General features: G+C 45.3%; 1 long non-coding RNA gene across 1 annotated transcript; it reads left to right on the top strand.

The window, feature by feature from the left end:
* The first annotated feature begins 8,972 nt into the window (after positions 1 to 8,972).
* On the top strand, positions 8,973 to 14,641 carry LOC140192466 (uncharacterized). Its single transcript, XR_011884287.1, has 4 exons — positions 8,973 to 9,133; positions 10,408 to 10,589; positions 11,341 to 11,524; positions 12,305 to 14,641. It is a non-coding gene; the product is annotated as an uncharacterized lncRNA (long non-coding RNA).
* The last annotated feature ends 8,756 nt before the right edge of the window (positions 14,642 to 23,397 follow it).

Genomic DNA, 23,397 nt, shown 5'->3' with positions numbered 1-23,397 from the left:
CTCTTGATATGGAGTTGAAGGGTACCAAATAACTCAGCAACACTGATGGCTTGTCACTTCTTCCACTAATGGCAACTGAAGAAGAAAAGTCTTCATACTGTGACGCAGCAGAAGTATTCCACACCGCATTGGTGGACCAGTTGCCGGTAACAAATTCCGAAATACAAAGGGAAACAAGGAATGACCCGATATTGTCAAAAGTCTATGAAGTCACCATGCAAGGATGCCCAGCTCATGGTAACCCGATGTTTCCAGTCTTCTCAGTCGGTATGTCAAAGAATGCTGATGTGTGGATCTCATGTTGTGGTTCCCTCTAAACTGCACACCAGAGTGTTAGAAAATCTGCACGAAGGACACCTGGGTATAGTCGAGATGTGTGGGATGGCCGGGGATAGATAGATTGAAGACTTGGCCAAAAGCTGTTTAGGATGCCAAAAAGTTCAAAATGCATCCCGCAGGGACTGTTACACCCATGGGATTGGCAGTCTTCACCATAGCAAAGAGTATGTATTGATTTTGCTGGGCCATTCATGGACTCTGTGTTCCTGATTGCCGTGGACACTTAATTGAAATGGCTGGAAGTTATACCAATGAAGTCAACCACATCAACAAAAACCCCATCTCCGCTCTGACGACTATCCTCGCAGGAAACGACTTAACTGAACAAACTGTGAGTGACAACAGAAGATAACACATGTCAGAAGAATTCTGTCTGTTGATGAAGGAAAATGGTATCAAATGTTTCAAGTCAGCTCCTCACCACCCCGTAATGAATGGGTTGGCTGAAAGGTTTATCAAAACCTTCAAGAAGCCCATTAAAGCGATGGACAATGAGGACATTTCTCTCCAGCACAAGCTGTGCACCTTCCTTTTTACGCATCAGAACTCTGTCCATGCAATGACAAATCAAACACAGGTTTCCCCCGCCATCCGAAGGTAGAGCGTTCCTATGAAACAGTTGATAAGCTGGAATGTCGTAAAGCGAAGAAGCAATTACCATTTATTTATATGAGAAAATTTTGTGAGCGTTCGCAGACCCAAAAATAACCTACCAAATCATGCCAAATAACACACAAAACCTAAAATAACAGTAAGATATAGTAAAAGCAGGAATGATATGATAAATACACAGCCTATATAAAGTAGAAATACTTTTCCACAATCATTGCCGGCACTGTTCTCCATAGCGAACATCTCACGCAAGCGCCGTTGGCAAAAACACGGCGCAAGCACTCGCGACAGAAAATCTCACACAAGCGCTGTTGGCAGAAACACTCTGTCCAGTAATCTTTAAGCTATGAAGCTGCCAAATCATACCAAATAACAAGTAAAAGTACACAGCCTATATAAAGTAGAAATAATGTATGTACAGTGTAGTATCACTTACGGGAATCGGGAAGACAGCGCAGAGCACACTGATGATGGTGTGTTAGGCTGAGTCGTTGGAGATTGGGGTGGTGCAGCGGCCCCCACCCTCCGGGCAGCGAACTGATACCGATCCGTGAAACATGCAGGGGTGCAGCGGTAGCTGGGAGGCACACAACACATCTTTAAGAAAAGAGCCGTAATAAACAAGCTAATTAATTAGGTGCCGCCTGGCACATAAATGTCGGCCCAGATCAGAGGCGATTGCCGATTGCATCGCCTCTGATCTGGGCTGACATCTATGTGCCGGGCGGCACCTAATTAATTAGCATGTTTATTTCAGCTTTTTTCTTAAAGATGTGCTGTGTGCATCCCGGCTACCGCTGCATTCTCCGCGGATTGGTATCAGTCCACGGCCCAGGGGTTGGGGTGGTGAGTCACTGGCGTGTCATCTCGTCGTCGTCTGTTTCCATTAGGGCAGGCAACTCATCTTCTCCTATGACTGCCCACCTCGATGTCAAAGGTCGAGGTTCGTCGTCTGCTGTGGCTGATGTGGAAGGTTTGAAAAACAACAGTATGCTTGACTGCTAGCCTCATGCATTTTTCTATCATACAGTTCTTTGTAAGCACTCATACCATCCTGCAAATATGCCCTAAACCGACATCCCCTTTCAAAATTAAAGTCATACTTTTATCATTGCAGCGAAAATCTCATGCAGTCACTTTCGGTCTGTTTGCTACTGCATTCGGTTTCGATTGTTATCCTTTCCTCTTCCAATTGCATCAGCTCTTCATCTGTCAGTTCTTGGTCATGGGATGCCAAAACCTCTTCAACATCATGTTCGTCAACTTCCACAAGCCAAACTCACTTTGTCCTTGCTTCGTTCACCACGATCGAAACGCTTAATTATGTCTAGTTTTACGCTAAGTGTAACACCCTTACAAGCTCTTTTTGGCTTTTCCGATACCTTAGAACTCATCTTGCAAACAGCTGATCACAGGCTCGTGTTTAAACAATGCTGGCTAGAATGCCGTTCCCAGGGAGTAGTGGCTGCTCGGGGCGCGCGCTGCCTTTTTTCATAACAGTGAAAACAGCTTCTGTTAGTGAAAACAGGGAACTAATGTTGGTCTTTCGTAACAGTGAGGTTTCGTAAAGCGAACGTTCAAAAAGCGGGGGACACCTACACCTGCAATACTGTTCATGAGCAGGAATCTGAGATCTTGCATAGACCTCCGAGGGAAGTACAGAATGAACAGTTCAGCCATTTGTCAAATGAAGCATCAAGGAGCTTCGAGATTGGACAGGAAGTCCTAGTGCTTGATTACCGAGAAGACAAGTGGACACTCGGTAGGATATCTATGTGAACTGGACCACTGATATACACAATGGAAGTTGGAGATCAGACATGGAGATGCCATGTGCACCAGATACTGGATGCTCAACCGAAGAACACACCTGAGTCGATTGTATCCAACATGACAGACACATTACCTGCCTCTCGGTGATGATTATGACACTGGCAACAACGTAACACCAAAAGCGGAGAACATGGTCTTAGACAAGACACCTGTCAAACCTGATGCCTCTCCACAGGTCCAGAGGCACGATGAGAAGGTAATCATTGACAAGAGACCTGTCAAGCCTGATGCCTCTCCACAGGTCCAGAGGCACAATGAGAAGAGAGTCATTGACAAGACACCTGTCAAGCCTGATGCCTCTCCACAGGTCCAGAGTCACGATGAGAAGATAGTCATTGACAAGACACCTGTCAAGCCTCACACATCAAAGTTGCTGGTGAACGCAGCAGGCCAGACAGCATCTCTAGGAAGAGGCAAGCCTGATGCCTCTCCACAGGTCCAGAGGCACAATGAGAAGAGAGTCATTGACAAGACACCTGTCAAACCTGATGCCTCTCCACAGATCCAGAGGCACAATGAGAAGAGAGTCATTGACAAGACACCTACCAAACCCGATGCCTCTCCACAGGTCCAGAGGCAGGATGAGAAGACAATCATTGACAAGACACCTGTCAAACCTGATGCCTCTCCACAGGTCCAGAGGCACAATGAGAAGAGAGTCATTGACAAGACACCTGTCAAACCTGATGCCTCTCCACAGATCCAGAGGCACAATGAGAAGAGAGTCATTGACAAGACACCTACCAAACCTGATGCGTCTCCACAGGTCCAGAGGCACGATGAGAAGACAATCATTGACAAGACACCTGTCAAGTCTGATGCCTCTCCACAGGTCCAGAGGCACGATGAGAAGGTAATCATTGACAAGACACCTGTCAAGCCTGATGCCTCTCCACAGGTCAGAGATGTCATCCCGAAAGAAACTGAGCTACCCTAAAGACTGAACCTTTAGAACTCTGAGGTTAGTCATGGACTGTTATTGTGAAAGCATGTTTATTTGGAATATGGATTTGTGAAAGGGAAATTGAATGTTTTGTTGTATTAATCTACAGGGGGAGGAAGTGTAATGTATGGATCTATTTCTTTTACAGCAATAACCCCTCCCCCAGCATTATGTATTGATCTGTTGTCTACTTGTGTGCATTGTTCATTCTTGCTGTCTTGTGATCTGTACATGGTTGTGCACAGACAGCACACATTCTATCATCTAAGCTACTGAAACACCAGCAAGATCACACTGGGGAGAAGCCATTCACCTGCTCTGACTGGGATAGGATTCAGTGAACCATCGTACCCGGTGAGACACCAGCAAGTTCACACTGGGAAGAGGCCTGACTGTGGGAAAGGATTCACTAGTCATCCCACCTATTGAGACACCAGTGGGATCACAGAGGAGAGAGGCCATTCACCTGCTCCGACTGCAAAGGGATTCACTGTCTTCCAGCTTGGTGGCACACCAGCGTGTTCGTACTGGGGAGAGACCGTTCACTTTCTCTGAGTTTGGCGAAAATTTCAGTCAGCTCTCCCACCTAATGATACACCAGCGTGACCGCACTGGGAAGAGGCCATACACCTGCTCAGAGTGTGGAAAGGGCTTTACTCAATTAACCAGCCTCCTGAGACAGCTGATGTTTTGGTTTTGAAGAAGGGTCTTGGCCAGAAACGTCAACTTGTACTCTCTTCCATAGATGCTGCCTGGCCTGCTGAGTTCCTCAGCATTTTGTGTGTGTTGCTTTGGATTTCCAGTCTCAGGACTCACGCCACCAGATTCAAGAACAGTTTCTAACCACCAGGCCCTTGAATAAAAGGGAACTACACTCACTTGCCCCATCATTGAAATGTTCCTTCAAGTCACTTTAAAGGACTCTTTATCTCATTATCTCAGGATCTCATTATTTATTGCTATTTATTTATAATTGTATTTGCACAAGTTGTTGTCTTCTGCATTTTGATTGATCTTTCAATAATCCTGTTACAGCTACTGTTCTATAAATTAAAGGTATCCGTTAGTCTTGTGAGACCATGGAAAGTCTGTCTTCACTCTCCAGGGCGCAGGCCTGGGCAAGGTTGTATGGAAGACCAGCAGTTGCCCATGCTGCAAGTCTCCCCTCTCCATGCCACAGATGTTGTCCAAGGGAAGGGCATTAGGACCCATACAGCTTGGCACCAGAATCGTCACAAAGCACTGTGTGGTTAAGTTCCTTGCTCAAGGACACAACACGTTCCCTTGGTTGGGGCTCGAACTCACGACCTTCAGGTAGCTAGTCCAATGCCTTAACCACTTGGCCACGTGCCCACACTATTCTATAGATTTGCTGAATATTCGAACAGAAAACTGAATCTCAGGGTTGTATATGATGACATATATGTACTCTGGTACTAAGATTTATTTTAAACTTAAATGAGAAGGGGCAATCTGAAGGATCAGACGAGCGGATTTGTGGCTTGTCTAAACGTTCTATTTCACTCAAATCTGTGGCTCCAGAGGAGAAGGTTATTGTTGTAATGTGGGCATTATTAAAAGTAGGTTAATACTAATTAGGATGTTGGGGGGGGGTGGGGTTCTACTTCTGTTCTTTTTACTTCCGGTGTGCTTTGTATACAGTGTGCCTGCCATACCGTATGGGTTGTGAAAGCCTCTGTATATACATAACGGTTTTGACATTTGAGATAAAGTTGTTTTCTTTGGCATGAAATTGTCGAGTGTGCCTTCTTCAAAGTAGAAGTTATCACATATTTTTGGCGATGAGGTGAACTGGTTTGTGGACGTGTCGGCACGTTTCGAGCGGGAGCAGCAGCGCCGATAAGGGGCCTCATGTTCAGATGGCTACGTTTGGGACTATTGTTGATTTTATGGACGTGATGGAGGACTGGCCAGAGTATGAGGAAAGGTTGGGACACTTTTTCTGTGCTAATGGAGTTACTGAGGAGTCTAAGGAGCACTCTATTCTCCTGAGTGTGTGTGGGGCAAAGACTTAGAAGCTAATAGGGAATGTAGCCACACCGCGGAAACCGGGGGACATTCTATATAACGAACTGGTCAAGCTCGTGGGGAACCACTACAATCCGAAACCTTCTGTGATAGTCCAACGGTGTAAGTTTCATAGCCGTTTCAGGAAGCCAGGTCAGTCTGTGGCCAGTTTTGTGGCCGAGCTTCGGCAGCTGTCGGAGCATTGTGATTTCGGAGCGGTGTTGGAAGACATGCTCTGTGATACATTGGTATGCGGCATTAATAATGACAGCATACAACGCTGTCTGTTAGGGGAAACCCCACCGTTGACTTTCAAGAAAGCCTTAGAGATTGCCCAAGGCATGGAGATGGCTGCTAATAATGTCAAGGATATCCAGAAAGGACATGGGGGGGTCGCAGTCGGCGGCAGTGCACCAAGTCAGGAGGGAGACTGGTAAACAGGCAAAGCGGGTGGAATGTTTCCGGTGTGGAGGGACGCACTATGCAAATGATTGCAAATTCAAAGACCCTGTCTGCCATGCTTGTAGCTAAAAGGGACATTTAGCTAAAAAGTTCAGAAGTTCAAAGAGTAAGATTAAGCCTGGGCAAGGGAAAGCTCAACAGGCTCAGGCAGCCACACACCATCTAGAAGATGCAGAAGAAGAGGCAGCGTGTGCCTACAACATGTTTGGAGTGGAAACAGATGAGGAACCGCCTGAACCATATTATGCCACAGTCACTGTCAGGGGAAAGGACGTTAAGCTTGAGATTGATTCAGGGGCTACTGCATCATCATTAGTGAGGAGACTTACAGGAGGACATGGGGGTTCAACCTGCCTCCCATTAGACCGTCAAAGCTCAATCTCAGGACCTATACGGGGCAGCCCATACCTCATTTAGGGGTGTTATATGTGGACATTTCAGCTGGGGATCAGAAGGCTGAACTGTAGCTAAGGGCAGGGGACCCAGTCTTTTGGGTCGCGACTGACTTCGCAAAAACTGGCTAAACTGGCATGAAGTTAAGTATGCACACACGATGGAGGACATTCTGCAGCGGTACAGTGACGTTTTCAGGGACGAGCTAGGAACACTGAAGGGTGTGACAGTGAAACTCCATTGAACCTGAGGCTACACCACGTTTTTTGAAGCCCAGGTCAGTACCCTATGCCATGAAAGGCAAAGTCAAGGAGGAGCTGGAACGTCTACAGAGGCTGGGCATTATTGAGTCCGTCCAGTTTTCAAGGTGGGCGGCTCCCATTGTTCCAGTTTTGAAGGCAGAAGTGGAGAGGAAGCAGGAAAAGTAGAAGGAGGGACATGATCAATATGTGCGAGAGAGACAGTTAAAACCGGATGACAATGCCTATGTGAGAAACAATCAGCAATGGCTGCCTGGGGTTGTTCTTAAGCAGAGCGGTCCCGTCTCCTATGTTGTTAAGCTGACTGGGCGTGTTTTCCGCAGACATCAGGACCATGTGCGTCTGCGTCATGATACCGGCTCAGAGGCAGATAGTTCCATGGAGTTTCCATTTGTGAGTCAGACTACCGGGGAAGCATGTCCACCAGTGACTTTGCCAGAGGGAGAGACCCTGGTAGAGGGGTCGGGGTCCCCTGAGGAGGATGGACATTCTCACGCAGACACACAGACCCCTCTTGTGCCCCCAAAACCAGATCCACCCAAAACACCATCACCAGCGGTGCCTGCTAGGTCACCAGGGGTAGTGCGCAGATCACGGCGCACTCGTAAACCTCCTGACAGACTGAATCTTTGACGGGACAGTTTTCTTTTTGTTGTTAGATTGAATGTTGAATCTGTCACATTTTCCAGATGTTTTGTACTGCAAACTGTTGCTGAGATACTAGTATAAGTTTTCAGGGGTACGCAAATTAATAACACTATATGGTTTTTTACATTTGGGGATGTTGGATTTTAAAGAGGGATAAGTGTTGTAATGTGAGCATTATTAAAAGTAAGTTAATACTAATTAGGATAATGGGGGGGGGGGGGCGGTTTCTACTTCCATTCTTTTTACTTCCGGTGGGCTTTGTATATCGTGTTCCTGCCATGCCGTACGGGTTGTGAAAGCCTCTGTATATACATAATGATTTTGAAGTTCGACATAAAGTTGTTTCTTTGGCATGAAGTTATCGAGTGTGCCTTTTGCAAAGTAGAAGTTAGTACAGTTATGTTTTTCTGCACAGAAAACTTGATGAAAGGAAATGACTGACGGGCTGGAAACACTGTGGTGGGGTCCTGCAACACAGGACCCTTAGATAGGGAAAAACCTACTTTGATTGGTGTTAAGTCTGAAAGTAGAGAGAAGGCCCATCACTAAAGATGTTCCCAGTATTGCTCAGATGGGCTGATTGGCCCGTCTTTGTCTGTACATTCCCTGCGTTGCTGAATGGAACAGTGGCTGAAGCCAGAGGGAAAGGGATTAGAGATGTGGGCTGTGCACAGGAGATGGAGAAGGGAATCAGTCCATCTGGGCTCAGGCTGTGTCCGTGAGTAGGGCTCAGGGTCAGCATATTAGGTAGGACAGCTTCCCGTGACCTGAAACTGTTGAGAATGGTGGTGCCTAGAGAGCGTAAGGGTTCACTTCAGTGCAAAACTAATATCTGCAGCTAATCCTGACCAGACCTCTGGCTGGTGATGTAACACTGTTCGTACCTGACCCAGATAATAATCCCAGCATAAGTCACTCCTCATTGTAATGTTCAGAAACCGGAGCATGCTAACAGGATAACATACAGTGCAACAATAGAGGGTCCTCTATTTTACAAATTTAATCACTTTGTCCCCATGCCTATTGCTGCTGTGGAGTCCTTCAGCTTCTTTATTTTAAAAGGGATGTACTTCGAGGCATTTTGGAGAAGGTTCACTTGGATCAGAGGTTCCCGACCTTTTTTATGCCATGGACCAACGGAGCAAGGGGTCCATGGAACCCAGATTATGAACCCCTGACGTGAAAGATTCCTGGGATGAAGTGGTTGTTCACTGAGATACATTTAACCAGGTTCGGGCTAGTTAATGTCATATGCAGAAGAATATGTATGAACAAGTTCAATGAAAGGCTTACTTGGCATCGGATAAGCAGTATTCACAAGAAAACCATAAATTAAACATGAATTACACACAACAAACATAAAATGCTGGAGGAATTCAGCAAGTCAAACAGTCAATATTTTGAGCTGAGACCTTTCATCAAAATATCAACTGTTTATTCTTCTCCATAGATGCTGCCTGGCCTGCTGAGTTCCTCCAGCATTCTGTGTGTGATTCTCTGGATTTCCAGCATCTGCAGAATCTCTTGTTTATGAATTACATTATTTTCTTCTACAAAAAAGGAAAGAACAATGAGAACAAAATAAGCTCATAATTGGAGCTCAGAGGAATGACAGGTGAGCTAGGCTTGTTATATCGAGAGGGATGTAAAGATGCTCCAAGGTTACAGACTGGCTGTACGAAAAGTCCTGAACAGGGCAAATGGAATAGTAGTTAAAGTGGTTCTTCATATTGATGCACATAATATAAAAATACAGTTAAATATTGAGAGATTGAGTATGTTGATAAGTGTAAAGGTAAAACTTTTCACCAAGTATTAAGCACCTACATGGTGATGCAAATGGTGTATTAGTGTGTATTATGATAAAATTGAATACATGAGTAAGAATGTCTTACTGTATTTGCATAGCACCATAGTAAGATTTCACCTAGAATACTGTGTGTTTGCTCTTCATACCTAAGAAAGAATCACTTGTCACAAAGGGAAGTAATAAAGCTTCACTAGACTTACTCCAGACATAGCGCGTTTTCTGTCTGAGGAAAGAATTTTCTCAAGTTTAGCAAAATGAGAGGGATGTTATTGACACAGACAAAATTCATTAAGGAAGTGGCAGACCGGATGTAGGGAATCGTCCTGCCATAAGGAAAATTAGATTGGCTATCCCACTCATTCATTGTTTTACCCACTCTCTTTGCAGACACTTCATACCTTCCTTGCATCTAACCCTGCCACCCTTAATTGTGCATTTAAGATTCCAAAATAATCCTTCTGTCCAAATCATTGAAAAATGAGCGAGCCAGTTGGTCCTATGAGTTGTACGATTATTAAAGATTATAGCTTTCCTTTGTTATCTCGTATGCTTTTTATGCAGAAATATAGCAATTTCTGTTCTAGATAAACTCCATGTCTTGGGCATCACGCTCCTCTGAGATAGACAATTCCAAAGATTCTTCATCTTTTTGAGTTGAGACATTACTCGTCTTCTGAATTCTAAACATTCTATCCCTTAATCTGAGACAGTTAACCTGGTTCCTGGTTCTTTGGCCATGGTAAACCTTGGTGTTCTGAAAGTTTTCAGGGGATCACCTCTCATTCTTGTAATCTGCTCAATATTCCCTCAAATGGCAAACACATGAGTTCTGAGACCCAGACTTGTGAGGCAATAGTAATTTTTTTTTAGGGAAAGGGAACAGAACTGTACACTCAGTACAATTTCACCGAGGCTTTGCGTTATTGCAGTGAAGTATTTGACTCAAGACCCGCATTCCATATTCTAGTTTAACAAGTTATCAGGAGGACAATATAGCTTTCAGAGTTCAAAGTAGATTTATTATCAAAGTATGTACATGGCACCATATATGTACAACCCTGAGGTTCATTTTCTTGCAGGCATTCACAGTAGGATAAAGGCATACAATAGAATCAGTGGAAAAACTACGCACAAAGACTGGCCGTTAATCAACGTGGTGAAGACAAAACGGCGCAAGAACTGAAAAAACACGTAATACTGAGAACACAAGTTGTAGAATCCTTGACAGTGAGTCAGGTTGTGGAATCAGTTCGGAGTTGAGGTGAGTGAAGTTATTCACTTTGGGTCGAGTCTGGGCCGCCTGTAACACAGATTACAGCTTTGTTGCTATTAGTGTCTCTGTGATATCATGGGAAAGCCCCATTTTCATTTCTGCTTAGCCCTGGTTGCTTGGAGTCAGAGTGGGAGAAGCTGGTGTGACAGCCGAGAGTGGGAGTGACTTTAATCTGAGTAAATAGGGAAAAGGGAAGATTATTCAGTGTTACAATGTGTGATTCATTAATGACATGCTGGGCTTTGTTTAATGGTGTGTGGAATGCAGTGCACTGCATTCAATATGTCGTATCCAAGTTAGTTACATTTGACAGGCTGGTTTGGGAAAGCGGCACTATCGATGTGCACCACAATCACTGGGAGTTCACCCTTGCCCTTCAGAATGGCCTGTGGCTGTTCTGAGACGTCTCTAATCCTGGCACTGGAGGGTAGCAGGTCAGAAATACCTGACTGCTCACTTCTATCCCTGCATCTCTCTGTATTTTTCCTCCCCCGTTAGGCAGCAGAACCAACCGTGATGCAATTGGCTTGGTTATAATTGAGACACAGCGCACAATAGGCCCTTCCTGGCCCTTCAAACCACAGCACCCTGCGATCACAGGACAATCAGTCTTGTCCTAGGAGCCAGGGAGCAAGCCGGGTTTGGGCAAGTCTCTACAGGGACCAGCTACCAATTCAAAGTGCTGTGTCCAGCACGGTGGCTTTGCTGAATTACCATCTGTGTCTGGTCTCTCTCTCAGATTCTTCTCGTGTTGGAAATGAGCACAATAAGGAGCTAAATTCCAAGGATTCGCAGATGAAGCTGGTGCTCTGATCAACACTGGTTTTTGGGGTAGTCTGGAAATGTACCTACCTTTCTGATTGAGGGAAATGGGCACACTTCAACCTGAAGCATTCAACCAGTGACGATAACTCTCTATGCTGGTATTGTTAACTAATTTGCTGAGTTTTTTCTGTGGATTTTGCCTTTGATTCAAATTCCAATATCTGTAGGAAAGTTGCTCCACTGGAATTAAAATGTGCATCTCCTAATTCTAGATCTTCCCCAGAGAAAGAAGCAAGTTCTCCACATTCACTTGTCATAGCCTGTCCGAATCGTGAATGGTTCTATTGAGTTGCCTCTTACTCTGAAATGCCAGCAGATCCAAATCTAATCAATCCAAACTTTCCTCACAAGGCTACCTGCCATTCTAGGTGTTAGTCCTGTAAACCTTTCTTAATCATAACCTTTCTCCTTTGAATGTATGGGCACAGTACTGTAGATGTGGCCTCACCAATGCCCTATAACCTCACTGCCGTTGACCATAAGACATAGGAGCAAAATTAGATCATTCACCCTACTGAGTCTGGTCTGCCGTTCCATCGTGTTTGATTTATTATCCCTCTCAACCTCATTCTTCTGCCTTCTCCACGTAACCTTCGATGCCATGACTAATCAAGAACCTATCAATCTCCACTTTAAATATACCAATTGACTTGGTCTCATCTTGTACTGTGCTGTTATTGCATAAATGTTAATTTTAATGGCATTCTTGTGCTGTCTATATATACCCAAGACAGCAATGAACTTGGTCTGGAACAATTTTCAGTGTCTAATTAATCGACAACCAGTGCACAGAGTGATAGTTACATAGAATGACCAGGCTTTTCCACCCATCAAATCACCATTTACACTAATCTCCCATTTCCTTTCATTCCTCCCAGATACTACTACCCACCTATACCTGCGGGCCAATTTACAATGAAGCTTCCGGCACGCACACCTTTGGGCTGTGTTAGGAGATGGATGCACCCAGAGGAACTCAAGTTGTCACATGGAGAACATATAAACTCCACAGAGACAGCACCTGAGGTCAGGAATCAGCCTGACCTCGGGTGTCTGACAGGGACATGGACTGGATGAGCTCTGTCACCCATCAGTCAAATGGTGTCTACTATTTATCCCCATGGCAACTCTGGAGAAAAAGGCATGTAAACATGTGCTACAAACTATCCCATTGCAGATTTAATCTGGACATTTTGGCACATCAAAACCTAACAGATCATGTACAGCAAATGGGTAGCCTTGATGTACAGAGGGGCCTTGCAGTGCAGGTTCATAGCTCCATGAAAATAACTGCACAGGTGGGTAGGTTTCTGGAAAAGGCATTCAGTGTGCTTGACGTGCCGAGGCATTAACCATGCAAGTTGGGATGTCATCTTATAAAATAGAGTTTTGTGCACGGTTCTAGTCGTTACACCCCAGGAAGGATGTGGTAGTATTAGAAAGACTGCAGAAGAAATTCACCAGAATGTCTCCTGCATTCACGAGCTTTACTTTAAAGAGTTTGGATTGTGTTTCAGTGAAACTTGTGAGGTTTATAACATTACAAAGGGCCTGGGTGGTCCGAGTCATTTTCCTCAGGTTGGGGAGTCTAAAGTTAGAGGGCGTAGGTAAGATGACAAGGGGAAATTTAAAAGGCATTCTGAGGGACAAATTTTTCAGACTGGATGGTAGATATATGAAATGATCTGCCAATATTCAAAGGGCATTTAGACAGGTGTGCAGGGAAGGAGCAGAGGGTTGCGGGTCTAATGAGGGTGAGTGGATGGATAGGTATCATTGTCAGCATGGATGACTTGAGCCAAAGGGCCCGGTTGTGTGCTACACACCTCCATGATTCTGAACTCCAGCGTGAGGTGAGATCTCACGCTCAATAACGTCCCTGCTGGCTTCAGCCCTGACTTGAGGTGTCTTTGTCTAGAGCAGGCACTCACACTGGTGATGAAATGCTTTGAGAGGTTGGTCATGGCTAGAATCAGCTCCGGCCTGAGCAAGGACCTCAACCTGCTGCAGTTTGCCTATCGCCATAATTTGTCTATGGCAGACGTAATCCCACTGTCTCTCCATACGGCCTTGGGTCACCTGGACAATGCAAATACCCATGTCAAGATGCTGCTTATTGACTATAGCTCAGCATTTAACACCATCATTCCTACAATTCTGATTGAAAAGCCCCAGAACCTGGGCCTCTGTACCTCCCTCTGCAACTGGATCCTCGACTTCCTAACCAGAGGTCCATCCACCATCTGTGAAGATTGGAAATAACATCTCCACCTCGCTGACAGTCAACACTGGTGCACCTCAGGGATGAGTGTTTAGCCCACTGCTCTACCCTCTACTACGATGACTATGTGGCTAGTCACAGCTCAAATGCCATCTGTAAATTTGCTAGCGATACAACCATTGTTGGCCGAAGCTTAGACAGTGACGAGGGAGCATACAAGAGTGAGATATAGCAGCTAGTTGAGTGTTGTCATAGTAACAAGCTTGCACTCAATGTCAGTAAGACCAATCAACTGCTTGTGGACTTCAGGAAGGGTAAGCCAAGGGAACACACACCACTCTTCATAGAGGGATCAGAAGTGGGGAGAGTGAGCAATTTCAAGTTCCGGGGTGTCAGTATCTCTGAGGAACTAACCTGGTCCCAACATGTCGATGCAGCTATAAAGAAGGCACAGCAGCAGCTATATTTCATTAGGAGTTTGAGGTGATTTGGTATGTCACCTAAAACACTCGCAAATTTTTACCGATGTACTCTGCAGAGCTACTCGTACTATCTCGTATGGGATCAAAGAAAGTTGCAGAGAGTTGTAAACTTAGTCAGCTCCACCATGGGTACTAGCCTCCATAGTATTGAGGGTATCTGTATGGAGTGGTGCCTCAGAAAGGCAGCTTCCATCATTTAAGGACTCCCACCACCCAGACAAGCCCTCTTCTCATTGTTACCGTCGGAAAGGAGGTACAGAAACCTGAAGGCACACACTCAATGATTCAAGAACGGTTTCCTCTCTGCCATCCAATTTCTGAAAGAGCATGGAACGCATGGACACAACCTCACCACTGTTCTATTTCGTTTTTTTTGCACTAATTTAACTATATAGTATAGATATCTTGCAGTAATTCAGATTTTTTCTCGCTATTGTCATGTATTACACTGTACTGCTGCTGCAACGTTATGAAATTTCACATGCTCTGGTGATATTAAACCTGATTCTGATTGTGACATCACACTAGTAGCATCAACTGCACTTTATAACAACAGTTGAGTTATAACTACAACGGGCACTGATGAGCAATGCCCCCTCACTGTGTCAGGTCAGTATCCCTAGGTCCAGACAGTAGCAGGCATGACCCATTATCCAGGCCTTGTTCTCTTCTCGCCGCTACCTTTGGGCAGGAGGTGCAGGAGTCTTGGGTCCCACGTGACCAGGTTCCCATCAGGCTTCTGAACCAGCATGGATAACGTCACTTACCTCAGTACTGAACTGATTTTGCAACCTGCAGACTCACTTTCAAAAGACTCTACAACTCGTGTTCTCAGTGGGATTTATTAATACTTGCATGAATTAGCTTTTGCACATTAGTTGTTTGACAGTCTTTATGTATAATTTTCATAAATTATTGTATTTATTTTTGTGTAAATGTATGAAAATGAATCTCAGGGTGGTATATGGTGAGATATACATACTTTGAGAGCAATCAGCTGTCACAGCAGTGCCTGGTGTGGATGGGACATTAAAACACTGGCACTGACAACAAATGATGACATAAGCAACAGCAACAACTGCTGTTATAACATTATGACATCAGATAAACAACGAACACGGGTGAGCATTACAGCTCGAGGTATCCACTGAGCACCACAACAGTTCATGTTACTGGGCAATTATGCTGATGACTGTAGGTACTATGGTGTAAGGTTGAAGCGGAAATGAAAATTAATGGCGTGTTGACAGCAGTATAGACCTTAAGACATAGGAGCAGAATTAGGCCACAGCTCATCAAATCTGCTCTGCTATTCCATCTTGGCTGATTTATTACCCCCTCAACCACATTTTCCTGCCTTCTCCACGTAACCTTTGACAGCCTGACTTCTCAAGACCCTATCAAACACTGCTTTAAATACACTCAATGACTTGGCCTCCACAGCTGTCCATGCAATTAATCCCACAGATTCACCACCCTCTGAGTAAGAAACCCCTTCTCATCTCTGTTCTAAATGGACGTCCCTTTATTCTGAGGCTGTGCCCTTTGGTACTGGATTCACCCATTGCAGGAAACATCCTCTCCCCAATCATTCTGTCTGGGCCTTTCAACAGTCAATAGGTTTTAATCAGGTCCCCCCCCCCCCCTCCATTATTCTAAACTCCAGCGAGTACAGGCTCTGCCATCAAATACTCCTCATATTAACCCCTTCATTGCTGGAATAATTTTTGTGAACCTCCTCTAGACTCTCTCCAATGACAGCACACCTTCTCTTAGATAAGAGACCCAAAACTGCTCACAACACCCCAACTGTAGTCTGACCAATACCCTATAAAACCTCAGTGTCACATCTTTGCCATTATATTCTACTGGTCTTGAAATGAATGCTAACATTGGACTTGCCACCTTTACTACTGACTCAACCTACAAGTTAACCTTTAGATAATCCTGCACAAGGACTCCCAAGTCCCTTTGCACCTCTGATTTTTTTTTTTTTTGAATTTTCTTCCCATTTAAGAAAATAGTTCACACTTTTACTCCTACTACCAAAGTGCAGGACGTACACTTTTCTTCTCTATATCCATCTGTCTCTTTGCCAATTCTCCCAGTCTGTTGATGTCTTCAAAGAATTCCAACAGATTTGCCCGGTAAGAGTCTCCCCTTAGAGAAACCATGCTGGCCTTGGCCTACTTTATCATGCACTTCACTTCCGAGTACCCTGAATCCTCATCCTTAATAATGGACTGCCACATCTTCCCAACCACTGAAGTGTAGCTGGACTATAGTTTCCTTTCCTCTGCTTCCCTCCTGTCTTCAAGAGTGGAGTGACATTTCCAATTTTACAGTCCCCCATAACCATTCCGAAATCTAGTGATTCTTGAAAGATCATTACTAATGCCTCCACAGTCTCCTCAGCTGCCTCTTTCAGAAGCTTGGGGTGTAGAAGGTGAGTCGCCTACCTTCAGACCTTTCATATTCCTAAGAGCCTTCTCCTTACTAATAACAGCTACACTCACTTCTGTCCTTTGACACTCAAATTTCTGGCATTCTCCTAGTGCCTTCCACTAGAAAAGACTGATGCAGAGTGCTATTAAGTTCATCCACCATTACTACCTCTCCAGTGTCATTTACCAGCAGTCTGATATCCACTCTTGCCTCTCTTTTATTCTTTATATATCTGAAAAAGCCTGTGGTAAAAACTGCTGATATTTTTGGCTGGCTTACTTTCATATTTCATCTTTTCTCTTCCTGTGTTTTGTTTTTTAAAAGCTTCCCAATCCTCTAACTTCCCATTAATATTTGCTTTATTATATGCGCTCTCTTTTGCCTTTGTGCTGTCTTTGACTTCCCTTGTCAGCAATGGTTGCTTCATCCTGCCTTTAGGATACTACTTCAGCTCCGGCATCCTGCGCCTTCTGAATTACCCACAGAAACTCTAACATTGCTGTTCTGCCATCATCCCTGGTAGTGACCCCTTTCAATCAATTTTGACCAGCTCCTCTCACATGCCTCTGTAATTCCCTTTACTCCGCTGTAATTCTGATTCGTTTGACTTTGTCTTCTCCCTCTCACACTGCAACGTGAATTCTATCATATTATGAATATGGTCTCCTAAGGGTTTCTTTGCCTTAAGCTCCCTAATAAAATCTGGTTCATTACACAGCACCCAATCCAGAATTGCCTTTCCCCTAGTGGGTCAAGTATAAGCTTCTCTAAAAAGCCACTTCGTAGGCGTTCTACAAATTCCCTTTCTTGGGATCCAGCACCAACCCGCTTTTCCCAAGCTGCCTACAATATTGAAATCTCCCATAACTATTGTAACATTACCCTAATTGCATGCCATTTTTATTTCCAGTTGAAATTTATATCCCACACCCTAGCTACTGTCTGGAGGCCTGATTATACCTTCCATCAGGGTATTTTTACCCTTGCAGTTTCTTAACTCTTCCCTCAAGGATTCTACACCACCTGATTATATGTCACCTCTTTCTAAGTATTTGATTTCATTTTTAACTAACAGAGCAACCCCACCCCTGCCTACCTGCCTGTCCTTTCTATACAAGGTGTATCTTTGAATGTTAAGCCTCCAACTATGATCTTCTTTCAGCCATGACTGAGTGATGCCCAGAATATCATACCTGCCAATCTCTAACTGTACTAGAACATCAGTGTTCCTTATTCAGTATACTGCGTGCATTCAAATGTAACACCTTCAGTCTTTTATTCATTACCCTTTTTTGATTTTTGCCCCCAGGTGTAGAACTGGTGGGTGTGATGTACTCTATATGGACTTTGGGTAGGTTTTGATAAAGGTACACATAAGAGGTTAGTGTGCAGAAGTAAAACATACAGTAGAGGAAATATTTTTGGAATGAACAGAATTGATTGACATACAGGAGAAACAGAATAAACAAGTCAGTGTCAGACAGTACCAAGCGGGTTGCCATGGGGATCAGTATTTGAGCCACACAAAGCACACTCCTGATCTCTCCCTTCCCTTTTTTAAAATTTCATTTCCCATTCTGGTTACATTCTCATCTCTCTTTTCCTCTTGCCCATCTCCTCTGTCTGGTTTCACCTTGCCTTAGAAGTTGTACTTCCTCTCCCCCCACCTCCTTCCTTTGGCTTCGGCCTCCTTCCTTTCCATCCTGTTGGAGGGTCTCAGCCCGAAATTTCAACTGTTTATTGCCCTCCACACACACTGCCTAAGTTGCTGAGTTCTTCCAGAAGTTTTTGTGTATTGCTTCAGATGCCCAGCATCTGTAGAATCTATCTACGAATACTGGAAGCACTTAGTAGGCCAAGTTGTGTCTGTTAAAAGAGAAAGAGTGAATGATTCAGGTCCAAAACTCTTCATCAGAACGGGGAACGAGAGACGAGAGAGCAGTAGGAAAGCTAATGGTGGATGCAGGCAACAAAGGGAATATTTCTGATGGGGTGAGACCAGCTGACTTGCCTTGTCAGTTCAGCAACAGTTAGAGTCAGATTAAGCTTCTTTACTGGCACAAACAAGAGAAAATCTGCAGATGCTGTAAACCCAAGTAACACACACAAAATGCTGGAGGAACTCAGCAGGACGGAAGAAAAGGTGGTCAGGGGGAGGGAGGGAGAAACACAAGGTGATGGGTGAAACTGGGAGGGGGAGGGGTGAAGTAAAGAGCTGGGAAGTTGATTGATGAAAGAGATACAGGGCTGGAGAAGGGGGAATCTGATAGGAGAGGACAGAAGGCCATGGAAGAAAGGGAAGGGGGAAGAGCACCAGAGGGAGGTGATGGACAGGCAAGGAGATAAGGTGAGGGAGAAAAGGAATGGTGAAGGGGGAGGGGCATTACTGGATGTTCGATAATGGAGGCTACCCAGACAGAATATAAGGTGTTGCTCCTCCACCCTGAGTGTGGCCTCATCGTGACAGTAGAGGAAGCCATGTATACACACCAGAATGGAAAGTAGAATTAAAATGGCCTGAAAAAGCAGGATCTGCCAGTGGCCACCCATTTTAATTCCACTTCCCACTCCCATTCCAACATATTACTCCATGGCCTCCTCTACTGTCGCGATTGAGGTGACACTTTGTATTCTAGCTGGGTAGCCTTCAGCCTGATGGATTGAACATCGAATTCTCGAACTTCTGATAATGCAGTCCCCCCCCCTTCAGCATTCCCCATCCCCTTTTCCCTCTCACCTTATCTCTTTGCCTGCCCATCACCTGCCTCTTGTACTCCTTCCCCTTTTTTCTTTCTTCCATGACCTTCTGTCCTCTCGTATCAAATTCCCCTTCTCCAGCCCTGTGACTCTTTCACTAGTTACCCCTCCCCTCTCCCGGTTTCACCGATCACATTGTTTCATCCTCCCCTCTCCCCCCACCTTCTTACTCTTACTCATTTTTTTTTTGTCTCCCGCCCTGCTGAAGGATCTCGGCATGAAATGTTGACTCTACTCTTTTCCATAAATGCTGCCTGGCCTGCTGAGTTCTTCCAGCATGTTATGTGTATTGCTTGGATTTCCAGCATCTGCCGATTTTCTCTTGTTTGTAATTTGGATTGGAGAGCATGTCTCGTGAGGATAGGTTTTCTCAAGGTAGGGTTTTTTTTTTAGATTATGAGAACACCCAGTCCTCTTTTACTGTCATTTAGAAATGCATACCTGCATTAAGAAATGATACAATGTTTCTCCGGAGTGATATCACAGAAAACAAGACAGACCAAAGACTGACAGAACTACATAATTAGAACATATAGTTACAGCAGTGCAAAGCAATACCATAATTTGATAAAGAACAGACCATAGGCACAGTAAAAAAAAGTCTCAAAGTCCCGAGTCGATCGACTCCGAGTTCACGATAGCAGGCGGCAAAAGGGAGAAACTCCCTGCCATAAACCTCCAGGCACCGTCAACTTGCCGATGCCTTGGAAGCAGCCAACACTGAGTCCATCTGTCTGAAAACTCTGAGCTTCCGAGCAGCCTCTCCGATACAGCCTCCCGAGCGCCATCCTCTGCCGAGTGCCTGCGACCTCTCCCCAGCCGCTGAAACACGCAAAGCCGAGGATTTCGGGGCCTTCTGCTCTGGAGATTCCGGTTACCACACAGTAGCAGCGGCAGCGAAGCGGGCATTTCAGAAGTTTTCAAGATGTTCCTCCGTACTATCAGGCCCGTCTCCATCAAATCAGAATTGTGCACGGTCCCCTACTTGACAGATAACAGATATTCATCACTGCTGTCATCGCACCGCCATCTTCTCCCCCCTCCCGGGAGGATTTTCCCTCTTTGGAGCGAAGGACTGTGAGAGGCACCTTGATAGAGGTGTACAAGACAATAAAAAGTATAGATTTTGTGGCTAGCCACAGGCTTTTTTGCAGGGTGGAAATGGTGAATATCAGGGAGCAGGCTTTTAAGGTGATTGGTGGGGGGATATCAGAGGTAAGTTTGTGAGTGGTGGGTATGTGGAACACGCTGCCAGGGGGCTGGTAGAGCTAGATGCATTGAGAACATTGGAAGGCTGTGTAGGAGGGAAGAGTTAGAGTTGGTTAAAGGGTCAGCGCAACATTGTGGGCCAAAGGCCATATTGTGATGTAGTCTGTGTAAAGGGCAAAATAAAGTGTTACAGTTACAGAAGTGCAGCTGGACAATATTTTATACTTTGTTTACCTGCATTGCACTTTCTCTATATCGCTTACATGTTATTCTGCATTCTTATTTTTCCTTGTTCTACTTCTGTCATAAGGCGGGGTGGCTGGGAACGGACCCAAGTGCAAGACACAGACACTGAAGTACTAGGGACAGGACAAGGATACAGGGCCATGGCAAGGACATGGGCAGGAAAACCAGGAACCTGGAACAGGACTGAACAAGAGAGCTGGGAGCCCGGGCTTGGACTCGTCCAGTCTCTGGCTCGGACCCGGTACCTAGGTCTTGCCTCTGGCTTGGACCACAAAACTAGGCAAGGACGAGGCTGAAATCTACAGGCTTGAAGCTAGAGGCTAGAGACTTGGCTTGGCTTGGCAAGAGGCTAGAGTCTGGAGTCTTCAGGCTCAAGGCTAGGCAAGAGATGAGGCGAGGCTTGGCAGGCTCCTCCTGGGCAGGGCGCGGATCACCACCCGACAGAGGCAAGGGACAGGAAGGGACAGAACCAACCCCAGGTAACGGCAAGACGGCCTGGCTTACCTGGACGGAGGCAAGGGACAGGAAAAGAGCTAGGTACAGGGTGGCTCCACGACCAGACAGCAAGACAAGGCAAGACGAGAACTTCAGGTGAGGCGAGAGTTACCGGCAAGACAAGGCAGGGCTTCTGGTAAAACAAGGCGAGGCGAGAGTTACCGGCAAGACAAGGCAAGGCTTCAGGCGAGGAAACAGAAGGCAGAGGAAGGGATACAAGGAGTAATGACAAGAACAATCCAGCAGCCACGCCCTGGTCTTTGGAGGTATTTATGCAGCCAGCCCCAACGAGCATCAGCTGCCTCAATTAGCTCAACAGGAACAGAAACAGGGTAGACAGGAAAACCTGGAGCAAGGGTCGATGGACCAGACCGTGAACCGGAATATGGCCTTCACGGACCGGACCATAACAACTTCAATGCACAGTGTAATGATCTGTAAGAACAGTTTTCAAGACATTGCTTCCATTGTGTCCTGGTACGTGCGACAATGATCAACCAATACCAATAAGCTAATATGAATAAGGTGCAAGGCCAACACAGGGTAGATTCTGAGTTGTAGAGTTCACTTTGTACAAGAGATCTGTTCAGGAGTATGATAACATTTGGGTGTAGAACCTGCCCTTGAGCCTGATGCTTTCAGGATTTTGTATCTTCTGCCCAGTGGGAGGGTGGGAGAATGTCCTGGGTAGGTGGGGTCTTTGATTAGGCTGGCTGCTTTATTGAGGCAGTAAGACATGTAGACAGAGCCCATGGAGGGGAGGCTGGTTTCTGTGATGTGCTGAGCTGTGCTCACAATTCTGCAATTTCACATCTAGCCGTGATACATTGGATGTAATGTTGGAGCGTTTATCAAAATTGGCGTGTGTCAACAGGGACACACTGAATATCTTTAGCCTCTTGATGAAGTTGTAAAGAGATTGTGCAGCACAGCTTCCAATTCCTGAGATGGCATGAGAGATATTGATGATTAAGCCGATATTCACCGGTTTAAAAGATTGAGATAAGATGGGCACTTGACATCACAATCTATCTCATTATGATTCTCCATTTTCTTTGTAGCTGTTGCACTTTGTTCTTTACTGTTATTGATTGACCTGGTTCTATCTCAATGCACTGTGTAATGAGTTGGTCTACATAGAACATAGAAAACCTACAGCACAATGCTCTGCCAAACATGTACGTACTTTAGAAATTACCTTGGGTTACCCATAGCCGTCTGTTTTTCTAAGCTCCATGTGCCTATCCAAGAGACTTTTAAAAGACCATATCGTATCCACCTCCACCACCATCGCCAGTAGACCATTCCACACACTAACCACTCTGCATTTAAAAAAAACTTGCCCCTGATATCGCCTCTGTACCTACTTCCAAGCACCTTACAACCGTGCCCTCTCGTGTTAACCATTTCAGTCCTGGGAAAAAGCCTCTGACTATCCACACGATCAATACCTCTCATCATCTTATTCACCTCTATCAGGTCACCTCTCATCCTCCGACGCTCCGAGGAAACACTGAAGTACTAGGGACAGGACAAGGATACAGGGCCATGGCTCCGAGGTTAAGTTCACTCAACCTATTCTCATAAGGCATGCTCCCCAATCCAGACAACATCCTTGTAAGTCTCCTCTGCACCCTTTCTATGGTTTCCACATCCTTCCTGTAGTGAGGCGACCAGAACTGAGCGCAGTACTCCAAGTGGGGTCTGACCAGGGTCCTATACAGTTGTAACGTTACCTCTCGGCTCTTGAACTCAATCCCACGGTTGATGAAGGCCAATGCACCATATGCCTTCTTAACCACAGAGTCAACCTGCATAGCAGCTTTGAGTGTCCTATGGACTCGGACCCCAAGATCCCTCTGATCCTCCACACTGCCAAGAGTCTTACCATCAGTGCTATATTCTGCCATCTTATTTGACCTACCAAAATAAACCACCTCACTTTATCTGGGTTGAACTCCATCTGCCATTTCTCAGCCCAGTTTTGCATCCTATTGATGTCCCGCTATAACCTCTGACAGCCCTCCACACTATCCACAACACCCCCAACCTTTGTGTCATCAGCAAATTTGCTAACCCATCCCTCCACTTCCTCATCCAGGTCATTTATAAAAAT

Source organism: Mobula birostris, unplaced genomic scaffold (assembly GCF_030028105.1).
Source record: "Mobula birostris isolate sMobBir1 unplaced genomic scaffold, sMobBir1.hap1 scaffold_1443, whole genome shotgun sequence".
NCBI classification, from domain to species: Eukaryota; Metazoa; Chordata; class Chondrichthyes; order Myliobatiformes; family Myliobatidae; genus Mobula; species Mobula birostris.
Note: the sequence above shows the minus strand (reverse complement) of the source record. Positions and strands in the feature narration are given on the sequence as shown.